This window comes from Tupaia chinensis, unplaced genomic scaffold (assembly GCF_000334495.1).
Source record: "Tupaia chinensis unplaced genomic scaffold, TupChi_1.0 Scaffold000061_1, whole genome shotgun sequence".
NCBI classification, from domain to species: domain Eukaryota; kingdom Metazoa; phylum Chordata; class Mammalia; order Scandentia; family Tupaiidae; genus Tupaia; species Tupaia belangeri.
Window position 1 is genome coordinate 923,494 of NW_006159519.1, and position 15,017 is coordinate 938,510.

The 15,017-nt window shown below is 42.4% G+C and overlaps 1 pseudogene; it reads right to left on the reverse strand.

Moving 5' to 3' along the window:
* Window positions 1–3,574: 3,574 nt before the first annotated feature.
* On the reverse strand, window positions 3,575–7,517 carry LOC102477790 (thioredoxin pseudogene; annotated as a pseudogene).
* Window positions 7,518–15,017: the final 7,500 nt, after the last annotated feature.

The window sequence follows — 15,017 nt, forward strand, 5'->3', positions numbered from 1 at the left end:
TCCTCAGTTGCAACATTTCTAAATAAAATACTAAAATGAAATACTTCAACCTTGTCAGGTTTTGTACAGAAGATAAGGCTGTTCTACTAGTGAAAGAATTTTTTACTATATCAATGTCTTCAAATTTAATAAGATTGATATCTCTATAAGAGAAGAAATATATTTGGCTATATATGAAGATTTGACCATATGGAACTAAAACATCTATACAGATCCCAGAATACTGATATCTAGATATACAAATTTCTAAAGCCAAAAAGAAAATTAGAAAACAAAAAAAATTTTCAATCTTTATGATAGAAATAGTTAATATTATTAACATACAAAAAGCACTTTCTATAAGAAATATGCATGGGGCCAGCAGGTGGCATGGTGGTTAAAGGCGCTGGATTCCCACATGGCTGACTATGGTTAGAGTCCCAGACCTGGTGGCTTGCTTTATCACTTTCCTTTTCTCTGTCTGTCTCTGTCTGGTCAAATTTAAAATAATAATAATAATAATAATAATAATAATAATAATAATGGAATTAAATAAATAATTCTTTTTTAAAATAGAAAGAAACATGCAATTGATGGGCTAGCAGGTGACATGGTGGTTAAGGCACTGGACTCCCACATGGCCAATTGCAGTTTAAGACCTGAACCTGGCAGCTTGCTTTCTCACTTTCTCTCTCTCTGGTGAGCACATTTGCCCTGTAGGAAATTTTTTAAATAATAATAAACAAAATAATTCTTGAAAGAAAAAAAAAGAAATATTCAACTGACTAAAAAAATGGCAAAAGAAATAAATGGACAGTTCACTTAATGTGAAATATAAGTTCCAAAGAAACAGAGGAAATACTTTAACCTCTTGAATACAAGTTAAAGCAATAATGAGATTTATGGTCTCCCAAAATGGAAAAGATTAAAATAAGTGATAATGCCCCCAGTTAAGGAAAAGCTAAAGAATGCACTCTTGGGCACCCATGGCAGTATAAATTTTCCAGGTGACGATGTGGCATTTTCCACCTAAGGCCACATAATATTGCCTGCCTTTTATTCTAAGAATTTGCCTTCAGGAACTAGCCATAATTTCATAAAGACATAACTTCAAGGAGATGTAATGAAATGCTATTTTTAATAGCAAAAATGTCAGTCAGTATAAGTATCCAAATATGTCATATAGTGAAATTAGCAAGGATATTTTATATGTGGAGAGATTTTAATTATGTGTTTTGATAGGAAAAAATCACATAAAAAAATAGCACATGTTGCATAATCCCATTTTAGGAGAAAAAAGGAAAAAACTATAAGGTTATCCACTAGGTTAACAGTGGTTATCTCTGGATTCATGAGTTTATAGATGCTTTGCATTTCCTTCTATTTTCTTAATCCATTGTCTAAAATGTTTAGATTTTTTTCGTCCTTTTTATTACTTTTTTTTTTTTTTTTAGAGAGAGAGATTTTTGCTATGGGGCACGTGCAGAGAGAGAGAGAGAGGAAGCAAGAAATCACAACACTCTCCCCCCCAGGGGGGGATGGGTCACACTGCAATCCCTTCTCCTCCATTCTCCTCTCGGGAGATTGCCCAGCATGAATTTGAAGCAGCCAGGTCCAGGACTGGAAACACAGTCCAGCTGTGGACTGAGGTAACCACTATGCCATCTACTGCTCCCAAAATGTTTAGATATTTTCGCCTAGAGAGCAAAAAGCTTCAAAAAGATATTTTAATAAGGAATTTTATCACTAGATTTTTTTTTTCCTTTGGAATTGCCCATATCTTTGGAAAAGACAAATGTGAGCCATTACTTTTCTGGTGAAAATGTGAGTGTAATAAGTCATGATGTGATAGAGGTGGGGAGGGCAAGAACAGGGGCTGATGTGAAAGGAGGTACAGGCCCAGAATAAGAGTGTTCAGGGTTCTGGTTGATGAGACAATTGAGTCAGCGAGCAGGTGCTTCTTACTCCCTGAGCCTACCAAACCCTCACTCGACTTCCAAAGCTGTTTAAGTATCTTTATTGTCATTGGAGCTTTTTTGCTGCTACTCTTCACAGCTAATGCCCTGTCCCAAGAACAAATTGCTTTTTCTCAACAGTTCACGCAGATCTTCAATTCCAGTGTGACATTATTGTATTCACAGAGTTATGGGTTTGAGGTTTGTCTTTCTGCTCTGTGTCATGAGTTTTGGAGGGTTGGAACTGTGTCTTATTAGTATTTCTATCTCTGATACTAAAGCTCAGGTAGACATCTGTCTTAGTCCACTACTGCGCTGCCAACAGAAGTATCTGAAACTGGGTGATTCACAGAATAGAGATATATGGGGCCAGCAGGTGGCATGGTGATTGAAGATGCTGGACTCCCACAGGGCCGACCATGGTTGGAATTCCGGATTTAGTGGCTTTCTTAATTTCCTTCTCTTTCTCTCTCTCTCTGTCTGCCCCACTCTGGTCAAATTAAAATAAATAAAGTTAGATAAAATAATTCTTAAAAAGAATAGAGATTTATTGGACCAGCCAGTGGTGTGGTAGTTAAGGCGGCTGGATCCCAAATGACTATGCAGATCAAGCACCAGACCTGGAAACTTTAAAAACACAGGAGTAGTGTATGTGTGTGTGCACGCATGCATGCGCGCATGTGTGCATTCACACGTGTGCACGTGTGCAAAATCCTTTCAGGTGGGAAAAATGAAGGAATTGTGGTGTGCCTATCCTCCATGAGGGATGCTTTCCCTCTCTCTCTCTCTCTCTCTCTCTCTCTCTCTCTCACACACACACACACACACACACACACACACACACACACACTCTCTCTCTCTGTCTCTTCCTCCCAAGCGTATGTGCCCTCTGGCAAATTAAGGGGGAAAAAAAAGAATAGAGGATTATTCAGCTCATGGTTTGGGGAGCAGAGATCTGGGGGCCAACTTCTGGTGAGGCTACAGCATGGTGAAGGGCATGAATCTTGGGTAGAGCAGCTGTCTGTATACTTCTGCCTGCTCTGGTCTCCTTTCCTCTTTAATAAACACACCAGAACTCAGTCATAGGGGCCCCACTCTAATGACCTTATCATACCCTACAGACCGACCTTGGGATTAAGGTTTCACTTAACACCTTTATGATACAACCAAGTCTGAGCACGTGCATCTGGGAGGACAACTAAACTAGAGCAACCTAAAATCTGGGGTTTTTTTAAATTAAATCTTTAACTTAATTAAGCATACCTTAAGGCAAAAACCTCTTAAAAAGAGAGGGAGGCAGGTCTGGCTCAAGAAAGAAGAGCTAGACTGGCTTGGCACCACTTGCTGTGACCATGGGTAACTTACTCCCCCTCTCTGGGCCTTGATTTTGTCATATGAAGATGTTAGTTGTTTGCCTGGTGATAGCCTAAAAAAAAAAGTTCTATATAAGTGAAAAAATAACTGTCTATGCATATTTGCTTGATTCATCCTGAGCAAAATAGCTTTGACCAAGGTGATCTTGAATGGTACTTCAGTACAATATTGTATTCGAATTGGAGCAAAACTCAGATATTTTAAAGATATATGAGAATACTGTTTCTCCATACTTCAGCAAAGCATTACGATGTACAAGACTAGGTCTATGTCACAAAGCTTTTGCAATCATGCACTTTGACCTCCAGAAGGCTGGAGCCTTAAGTGAGAGGTCAAAGTTGTCCTCAGCCTGAGGAATACAGTGACGTGTTCTGAAAAGTACGAAAGTTCAGAATGATAGTACTGATTCCAGCAGAGAGGGAAAAAAAGCTTTGTGCCTGGTGTCCCAGTCGCCTCAGCAAAGGTTGTCTCAAAACAGACAGCTAAGAGATCAGCCTGCTATTTAAACATAGTCATCCCCTTTCATTATAAAAGACAACTCTCCTTGCAAAAATTCCATTGTCATTAAGGTTGAGAAGGTATGAAGGCAATCTGTAATGTATTAAAGTTTCTTATGCTGGCCAATGAACAATATAAACTTGTCAATATGGAGTATGACACTCACCTCCCACCCCACCACTTCCTCTCTACCCTTCCCCCTCCCTTCCTTTGTCCTTTTTGTGTGGTAGCAGTGTTATGTAGACAAAGACCATGAAACTCCTGTTGACCTAAAAGAGAAATGGAGGTCAAGTATGTAAAGATAAACTTTATTTGGCCCAAGGTTGAAGTCGGCCACCCGGATGCCCCACCATCCAAGTTGCCTCAGTTAGGTGCACTGGTGTTGTATGGATTTCAGGATGGTTTAAAGGTAAACACCACAAATGAGGAGGGAGACTACATCGCTGTTTGGGATTGGTACTGAGGGTGAGCAGACGCCACCCTTTTATTGACAGCGTGTTGGCATCAGTATTGTTACCCTGTGCACAGGCAGATGTCGTCACAGAAGTGGTTCTTGTGACCATTCTGGTTATCAGGCATACTTGCATCAGAGCTACCCCATTCTGGCCTCCCTCAGCCTGGTTTAGCCAGGGCTTAACACCAATTGACACAAATGACGCTATTTTTTAGAAAAACTTTTTAAAATTTTATATTTAATCATTATATATCTTTATTGCATGTGATTTTTCAAAGCATGTATGCATTGCATGTCAAGTCAAAGATATTACCAAATACATTATCTTCAACAGATAACTTTCCATTCTCATGTCTGTTAAATGATTTATTTTTCCTGAACCCCATCCTTCCATCCCCCACTATACACGCGCTCCTGTACAGTCTCTGGTATCGACACGTTGCCATCTTTGATATCTTCCAATCTTTCGGTGTCTGCCATCTGGTATATATTGAGCAGGGACATACAATGTCTGTCTTTCATAGTCATGCTTGCTTCATTTAGCATTAAATCTTCTGTAGTCTCATTTGTACCAAATAGCAGGGTCTCTTTTTTATGGCTTAGTGGTAGTACATAGTATATACGTACTACATATTTTCAGGCCAGTCATTCATTCTTCGCCATTTAGGTTGGTTCCATGCCTTAGCAATTACGAATAATACTGCAGTGATCATGGATGAGCAAGTGTCTTTCCAACCGTATGTTTTCCTAACCATTGGGTAAATACCCAGGAGTGTTATTACTGGGTTGTAAGGTAGTTGTATTCGTAGGTTTTTGAGGAACCTCCATATTGCTTTCCACAGTGGCTGTGCTGATTTACATTTCCACCAAGAGTATAGGAGGGTTCCCTTCCACCACACCCTTGCCAGCACTTGTTCTTTGTTGTTTTTGATTTTTTTTCTCATAGCCATCCTAACTAGAGTTAAGTAGTATCTCATTTTTTTAAATTTTGTTTATTTCTTCATTTATTTTCATTTGACCTGAGACAGACAGACAGACAGACAGAGAGCAAGTGAGAAAGCAAGCCCCCAGGTCCCGGGACTCGAACTGTGGTCAGTCATGTGGGAGTATCCAGTGGCTTAACCACCATGCCACCTGCTGGTCCCCTCATTTTGGTTTTTGATTTTCATTTCTCTTATGATAAGAGATGTTGAGCATGTTTTCATATGCTTTTTGAACATTTATATGTCTTCCTTGGGGAGTTATCTTTTCAGCTCATTTGCCCATTTTTTAAATTGGATTGTCTTTTTTTGCAGGTAAGCTGCTACAGTTCCTTATATATCCTCGTTATTAATCCCTTATCTGAAGCATAGGTTACAAATATTTTCTCCCATTCTGATGGTTTCTCTTCACTCTATTTCCTTTGCTGTGCTGATGACTTCATTTCGACAACTTTCACACTTCTCGCAACATAGTCTTTATACAATATACAATCTTTGTTAATATACAAGTCGTTACGCAATATTCATTAGGCTCAGATTTAATATTATCGATTGCTCGCTAACATCTTTTTAAGTATTTCATACTTATTAGGTAGCTGCCTGGTGTTCAGGTTTGTATATTCGTGGAATTTATGTTATAACTCAACTTCCAATAAGACCAGTGGCAACCAGATTATTTACCCATTCTTCATCTTCTAATTTTTACTTGATGATTTTCTACCCTCATTTGGCTTTATGTTACTATATATCTTATTGTAGGCTATGTCAATTTTTTTTCTGGAACAAGGTGGCGCATAAACAAATCTCTCACTCTTCTCACCTCCTTCCCTTTATAAAAGTGAGGAAGTAATACCCACAATACAGGCTGTTGTGTGACTATAATGAGATAGCACACGTAAAATACTGGGCAGGCTGAAGGCAATGAATGTAGTATCCACATTCACATCTGTCTGGAATCAGACAGATTTTATTCATATTTTGATTCAGTGATTTAGAAGCTATCCATCTTTTATTATCATTATTATTATTATTATTATTGTCAAGAGACATGTGTTCCTCAAAGAGAGAGAGAGAGAAAGCATCGCTAACGGGGATGGTCACAACACAGTCCCTTCTCCATTTTTCCATCCTGTCAGGATTTGGAGCATGCATTTACATGACTCAGCATGTTTCTATTTTTTTTTAAAGAGTAGACTTAATATTTCATTATCATTTATAATCAGATAGCAGTTGTGTATAAAGTCTCTATACTTCACACTTTTTTTTTTTGGAGAGGTTTTCGCTATAGGGCGCGTGCGCTCGCCAGACAGACAGAGAGAGACAGAGAGACAGAAAGCGAGAAATCACCCCCCAGGGGGGATGGTCACGCCGCAATCCCTTCTCCTCTCGGGATCTTGGGCACGCACGCACACGCACCCAGCGTGAGTTTAAGCCACCGGGTCCGAGACTCGAACCGTGGTCGACTACGTGGGAGCCATTACGCTAACTGCTGGTCCCTATACTTCACACTTTTTGTAAATAAAAAAATTACAAGTTTTAAATAGCTGATGGCAGGTTATGGTTTCAGAAAATATGATTAATTTGTTAATGGTGAATTCAAGCTTTTCCTTATTAGTTCCAGAAAATTCACCCATCTTTTACTCCTTTAAAAAAAAAAAAGACTGGAAGGCGGGCATGCATTTGACTTCACACTCTGACAGTCATCCATGCCTACTTCCGAGGAACAGAACATTGGAATACTTTTCAGAGAGGAAATGAAAGAAAGGCTTGATCGCTTTGCAAGGCCCATACCACATGGCCAAGAAGTCAACTACTACAAGCTTTTCTCTGTCACCTTCCAGGGCTTCCTGCAAAGCATTCATACTATCAATCTGCTTCACCATCTTGGCAGCTGGGTTGCTGAAGAGCACCTGTACAAACGGATGGAAAAGGATCCAAAGCGCCAAACAGAGCTAGGCCTCAGTATATTTCTTAAGCCACCTGGCCCAGGATTTGAACTATGGTCAGCGACTAGGGATCCAGCTTCCAGTGCACTATGGGCAGGCTCGAATAAGTGCATCTTTGATAAGACAGCCTATGGTGGCCTTGATGTCCCTGCCTGAATAAAACAAGCTCAGTGATGTCTTTCTCTACCTAGGGGCTGTGAGGACCGAGCCCTCAGTGTAATGGTGAGCAACAGAGGACAGAAAGGACATGGGTGGGCAATTTGCAGCAAATAATAAAGGAATAAGGAGCGGATGTGGACAGTGTTGTGCCCTGAGCCCGTATAAGGTCTGGTGGGGGTGAGGCTGGGTGTACATTACCGCTCCGGGACTAAAGGGCAGGAGGAAGGAGGGTCACCAGGACAGACAGGACCACAAGCAGGAACTATTTGTTTAAAGTGCACGATGCAGGCAGGGGAGCAGACAGGGACCTGGTTTCACTCTGCTCTTTCCTCCCCTCATGCCAGGGCATCTCAGACACAGCCAATCAGAGCCAGAGGATGGAAAGGACATGATTCCTAAGGTGGGCGGATCAGGTGAAATGGGTAGTATGGTGCAGGTGGACTCCACGCAGCACGGCATGTGGACTCCACGCAGCACGGCATGTGGAGGGCTCAGTGCAGGCCCAGCGAGGGCTCACCATTCTCACCCACCTCCTTTTCCAAACACACCATCTGAACTCACAACTGGCCTATGAGTAGGTGCCGTTAACCCAGTCCCTTCGTCCAGAGAATGGCTCAAAAAAAGGGGTGAAGGCTCAGAGGTGACAATATTCCAAACGTATCTGGCCCTGGAGTATATTATTGAGTCTTTTTTTTTAAAAGAAATATTTTATTCAACTTCATTTATTTTAATTTGACCAGAAAGGGGCAGAGTGAGTGAATGAAAGAAAGTAAAAAATCAAGCTGCCAGGTTTGGGACTTGAACCATGGTCAGTCATGTGAGAGTCCAGCACCCTTAACTACCACACCACCTGCCGGCCCTGAGTATATCATCCTTGCTACTCTTCTTCTCCACCCTCCATGTTTGCTTTTGGTAATCAGTAATAATTATTAATTTTTCAGATCATTATTTATATTGAAAACAGTTAACATTTTTTAAAGCTCATTTCTTTCATGAACAAACGAAATGGATTGACACGGAGACAGAGAACAGCAGCCCTCCTCACTGTGGGTCCTGATGCCACACTCCACGCTAGCTTCAACCAGCCCCGAACATGGACACACAAGTGCCCAGCATATTCAAAGGTCTCCGGATTGGATCATGGAACTCCCCATATGGGTCAGCATCCCAGAGAGTTCTATTTTACCATGAGTCACTGGCCCTTAAAGGTAAAGCAGTTAACATTTTATAAAATAATACGTTTCAGGCCAGCCTATGGCTTGGTGGCCAGGGCAGTTGGACCCCACATAGATGACGACAGGGTGTGAGACCCAGATCCTGGTGACTTGAGAAACACACGGGGCAAATGTTAAGTACACGCTCAAAATCCTGGAAGAAAGAAGAGACAGAGGAGAAGGGATTTGTAGCAGGACTGTGCCCCAAGGGGGGTGATTTCTCGCTTTCCTTCACTCTCTGGCAAGTGCACACACCCTCTAGAAAAATCAAAATAATAATATATTTCAATTTCATCATTATCTAAGTTCAATAAAACACTCCCTGTGGGAACTAAAATAGGTACTAGTCAGACAAAAATAACCAGCCTTCATAACTCACACTATTTCACTGTTGTAAAATTTCCACACAATTGCAAACTCCCAGTCATTTTGCGGAATGGTAGAACGGACTTAAGTCTGCTATCTTAGTCTTTAAAATCTCTGTGCTATCTTGTTTATGTGGGACCTACGGTGTAAATGCCGGGGCTGCAGACAAAAGCTGCTCCCAAGATGAGAGTTTGGATAATTCTGAACTATTAGAAACTTACTGTCACAATGAAAGGGTGTGTGTCAGGGGCCCAGGAAGTAATGGAATTTGCTAAACTAACTTCCATATAAAATACAGGGTTTGTTAGAGAAGTAACAGAATGTGCTGAGTTGAGGCTTATACATGTATTATTAAAATTCAACAGTAACTGCAGCAATTGTTTAGAATTTAGACCCAGAAATGTGCTGGAGGGGGAATTTATTGCTACCATGGTCTAGAACTGTAGGCATACAGTGAAAATAAATACTGCACCTACTTCCAATCAGTTTCATCATCGTTTTTAGATCATCTGTAGACAATGTGTCTGCTGTCCTCTGCCTCCCACATGAGCAGCTCTGAAGGCCGCCGGAACCCACTGTTTGCGAATCAGTTTGTTCTGGGCTTCCCACCCAAATTACTCAACACACATCAGCAAATTCTGTTTCACATGTTTGTAGCAAAATGTTTTACACTAAATGTTATGTATAAAAATATTATCAAGAAAAAAAGCAAAAAAAAATATTTGAAAGGTTTTTGCTATAGGGCATAATCGCTCGCCAGAAAGACAGAGGAAGACAGAGAGACAGAAAGCAAAAAATCACACCCCCTAGGGAGGGATGGCCGCGTCACAGTCCCTTCTCCTCCATTTTCCTCTCGGAATCTTGGGCACGCACACACATATGCCAGGCGTGAGTTTAAGCCACCGGGTCCGGGACTCAAACCGTGATCGACTACATGGGAGTCCAGCGACATAGCCATTACACCAAGTGCTGATCCCAAGCAAAATATTTAACAAACATAAAAATGGAGAATGGTTTGTTGATAATGGTTAAATCAAAATAATAATATATTTCAATTTCATCATTATCTAAGTTCAATAAAACACTCCCTGTGGGAACTAAAATAGGTACTAGTCAGACAAAAATAACCAGCCTTCATAACTCACACTATTTCACTGTTGTAAAATTTCCACACAATTGCAAACTCCCAGTCATTTTGCGGAATGGTAGAACGGACTTAAGTCTGCTATCTTAGTCTTTAAAATCTCTGTGCTATCTTGTTTATGTGGGACCTACGGTGTAAATGCCGGGGCTGCAGACAAAAGCTGCTCCCAAGATGAGAGTTTGGATAATTCTGAACTATTAGAAACTTACTGTCACAATGAAAGGGTGTGTGTCAGGGGCCCAGGAAGTAATGGAATTTGCTAAACTAACTTCCATATAAAATACAGGGTTTGTTAGAGAAGTAACAGAATGTGCTGAGTTGAGGCTTATACATGTATTATTAAAATTCAACAGTAACTGCAGCAATTGTTTAGAATTTAGACCCAGAAATGTGCTGGAGGGGGAATTTATTGCTACCATGGTCTAGAACTGTAGGCATACAGTGAAAATAAATACTGCACCTACTTCCAATCAGTTTCATCATCGTTTTTAGATCATCTGTAGACAATGTGTCTGCTGTCCTCTGCCTCCCACATGAGCAGCTCTGAAGGCCGCCGGAACCCACTGTTTGCGAATCAGTTTGTTCTGGGCTTCCCACCCAAATTACTCAACACACATCAGCAAATTCTGTTTCACATGTTTGTAGCAAAATGTTTTACACTAAATGTTATGTATAAAAATATTATCAAGAAAAAAAGCAAAAAAAAATATTTGAAAGGTTTTTGCTATAGGGCATAATCGCTCGCCAGAAAGACAGAGGAAGACAGAGAGACAGAAAGCAAAAAATCACACCCCCTAGGGAGGGATGGCCGCGTCACAGTCCCTTCTCCTCCATTTTCCTCTCGGAATCTTGGGCACGCACACACATATGCCAGGCGTGAGTTTAAGCCACCGGGTCCGGGACTCAAACCGTGATCGACTACATGGGAGTCCAGCGACATAGCCATTACACCAAGTGCTGATCCCAAGCAAAATATTTAACAAACATAAAAATGGAGAATGGTTTGTTGATAATGGTTATGGCACCATCTTTGATGGGACTAAGATACAATGCATTCGTCCCGGAGAAAATCATTTTGTACGCTGTAAAGATGTACAGTGATTAAATGTAAAAAAAATAAGAAAAGAAAATCTTTTTAAGCTTATAAATTTCTTCTATTTCTCTTCTTTTATTATCCCTGCAGGCCTCCAGCCCAAGAATATCACAAAGTATCCACTGTGGACCAGTGAGGTGATGGTTAAACAGACAGAAACCCACATGGCTAATTGCATAGTGCGAGTCCTGGCCCCAGCAACTTGAAAAACACACTGGATGCATGTGAATGTGTGCCCAAAATCCTAAGAGGAAAATTAATGGAGGAGAAGAGATTGCAAAGTGGCCATTCTCACTTTTCCTCTGTCTCTCCCTGGCAAATTCACATGCCCCGTAGCAAAACTAACAATTAAGGGGGGGAGGGGGATACCCATTGCAATTTATGCTGCAAATTTTGTTTTTAATTTTATCACAGAGCCTCCACCAACACGCTGCATAAAAGTGGAAGCAGTGGGCAGATTGCTTTCCCTTAAGCCCACTAGCTGCCATTCACCCTGCTATTCAATTGTGGTAAGCATGTCAAAGACAGCCTGAGAGGTGGTCTCTCCAAGGATCAGCAACTCAGTCAAGCTCACAGGAGAAATAATATTGATGTGGAGGCCCGGGCAGCTGCTTATGACCTGGGCTCGCTGGGATCATTGTGTTTGCTCTCGTTCATCAGACTTCCCTGACGCAATGGTGAGTGTGGGACATTATCCATGATGAAGCCTGGCCTCCGGCCTGACATTGAAACAAGCGTGCGTCCTGCTGGCTGACCAGAACCTGGGCGTATGGCAGCATTCGTGTTCCAGCTGTTGCGAAGGAGCCTCCACAGGGAGACCTCGTGCTGCTCACTTGCCAGGCACTCCCAATAAATCTTCCACAGCCTCCGAGACGGAATAAGGTTATGGGACTCCAGCACTGAGGTGGCAGCTGTCAGTGGTGATGGAGGGAGGGACGATTCTCAGTCTGGGCACAGAGTTCTGGCTGCCGGCCACCTTCATGAGCTTCCAGGAGGGCCAGCAGCAGGACAAGTGCAAGGTACCCTGCAGCCTTTAAAATCAAAAGCTTGTTTTGACCAGCAGTTAGTATAATGGCTATATCACTTGACTCCCACGTAGTCTACCGCAGTTTGAGTCCCAGACCCAGTGGCTTAAACTCACGCCAGGCGTGTGTGCGTGCGTGCCCAAGATCCCGAGAGGAGAATGGAGGAGAAGGGACTGTGATGTGGCCATCCACCCTGGGGGGTGATTTCTCGCTTTCTGCCTCTCTGTCTCTGTCTCTGTCTGGCAAGCGCACACACCCTATAGCAAAAACCTCTCCAAAAAAAAAAGAAAAAATCAAAAGCTGGGGGGCCGGCAAGTGGCATGGTGGTTTAAGGTGCTGAATTCCCACATGGCCAATAGCAGTTCAAGTCCTGGACCTGGCGGCTTGCTTTCTCCCTTTCCATTTCTCTTTCTCTTGATCTCTATCTGTTCAAATTAAAAAATAATAGTAATAATAAATGGAATTAAATAAATAAGTATTTTTAAAAAATTCAAAGCTGGGCTGGCCCTGTAGCCTAGTGGTTAAGGGAGCTGGATCCCACGTGGCCTATAAGTGGAATTCTGGCTGCAGAAGCTTAAAAACCATGCTGGCCATATGGGTCTGTGTACATGGTGACCCAAATCTTTTTTTGTTAGAGTTTTGCTTTTTGTTGTTTTGTTGTTGTTGTTGTTTTTCCTACAGGGCACGTGCCTTCACCAAAAAGACAGAAACAGAGAGACAGAAAGAGAGAAATCACCCCGTAGGGGGGATGGCCATGCTACAATCCCTTCTCCTCCATTCTCCTTGAGGGATTTTGGGCACACACACACACACTCCGATGTGAGTTTAAGCCTCCAGGTCTGGGATTCGAACTGAGGTAGACTATGTGGGAGTCTAGCAATGTAACCATTACACCATCTGCTGGTCCCAGATCTTGCTCTTTTCATAGAAGCTTGCACTTGCAGATCCTCTGTCCTGAATATTCCTTGCCCACTCACATCTTCTTGGGGCTCACTCTTTTAAGTCTCAGTTATCAATTTTCAAATATATACTACTAGACCAGCCCATTTAAAATAGCACCCATATATAATTTTTTTTAAGAAAATGTTTATTTCTTTCTTATTTTCTTTTTTTAAATGAGTCAAAGAGAGAGAATAACAGAAAGAAAGAGGTCCCCAGTAGGGCTTTCATGCCATAATCACTCCCAGCTGAACCAGTCCCACATCATGGGGCATATGTGTGGCCAATGAATTAAGAGGTCTCTAGATACAAGCCTGGAACCTTCCCATGTGGTCAGCCTGGGACTCGAACTGTGGTCAGCCATAGGGAGTGGGAGTGTCCAGCGCCTTAACCACCATGCCACCTGCTGGTCCCCTGATCCAAATCTTGATAGGACAGAGAAATGGAGAATGGACTGCAGCATGACCATTGCCTAAGGGGATGTTTCCTCCCTCTCTGTCTCTCTGTCTCTCTCTGGTGAGTATACATGTGCCATCTGGCAAATATTTTTAAAAAGATTAACTGTGCCGGGGCCGGCAGGTGGCATGGTGGCTGAGGGTGCTGGACCCCCACATGGTCGACTGCGGTTTGAGTCCTGGACTTGGCAGTTTGCTTTCTTACTTCCCCTCTCTCTCTCTCTCTCTCTCTCACACACACTCACACTCTCACACTCACTCTCTCACTCTGCCTCTCTCTGATCAAATCAAAATAAATAAAGTTAAATAAACCTCTGTAAAAAAAAAAAGAAAAGATTAACTGTGCCAAGTGCTAGCGATAGCTTCACCCAGATAAGGAAGACTGAGGACTGACCACGAGATTTTGTACCCATTAGATGAGATCACTGGAGGCCTTGAAAAGGCTTTCTGTGGGATTTGGAGAGGAAAGCCTGATTGAGAGAGTGAGGGAGGAGGGAGGAGACCCCAAGCACAGAGAAGTCTCCTGAGAACACAACTGCAAAGGCAAACGACCAGGAGGAGGGAGCAGTGGACAGCATTGTCGTTGTTTACTGGATGATATGACATATTGGCATGTGGTGTGGACTGATCTAATAAAAAGAGAAATGTGAAATACAATGTAGGGCCAGCAGGTATAGTGGTTAAGGCACTGGACTCCCACATGACCAACCACTGTTTGAGTCCCAGACCTGGCAGTTTGAAACTCACACCAGGCACATATGTGTGCCCAAAATCCCAAGAGGAAAATGGAGGAGAAGAAATTGCAGCGTGGCCGTTCCCCATGGGGGATGATTTCTCACTTTCTCTCTCTGTGTGTGTGTGTGTCTGGTGAGCACACATGCCCTATAGCAAAAATCTCTCTAAAAAAATAAATAAATATAGTGTAAATGGTGCTCCTAGAGAAACCTAGGGATGAACTTTGCTGGATCAAAGCCCAGACGGGATGCCAGCAGGCGGCGGGGTGGTTAAGGCACTAGACTCCCACGTGGCCAGCTGTGTGATTCGAGTCCCAGACTTGAGGATCACACTGGGTGTGTGTGTGTGTGTGCATGCATGCCCAGTATCCTGAGAAGAGGCTAGAGGAGAAGGGACTGCAGTGTGGCCATCACCCCAAGGGTAGGGTGTATTTCTCACTTTCCCTTTCTCTGGGTCTCTCCAGAGAATGCATACACCCTATGGCCAAAACCTTAAAAAAGGAAAAAAAAGAAAAGAAAAAAGCCCAGACAGCCCACCTGTGGTAAGAGTTGGGGACGTTGCTCCCAAGGAGCAAGGCAGAGGTGGCTGTGAAGCTCTCTCTGAGCGCCCCCATCTGGTCAACGAAAGTAATAAAATGAACTACAAGTTGAGTAGAAGAGAGAAGGTGTGGTACTGTTGCCCAGGAGTGCGAGAGAAAGGAC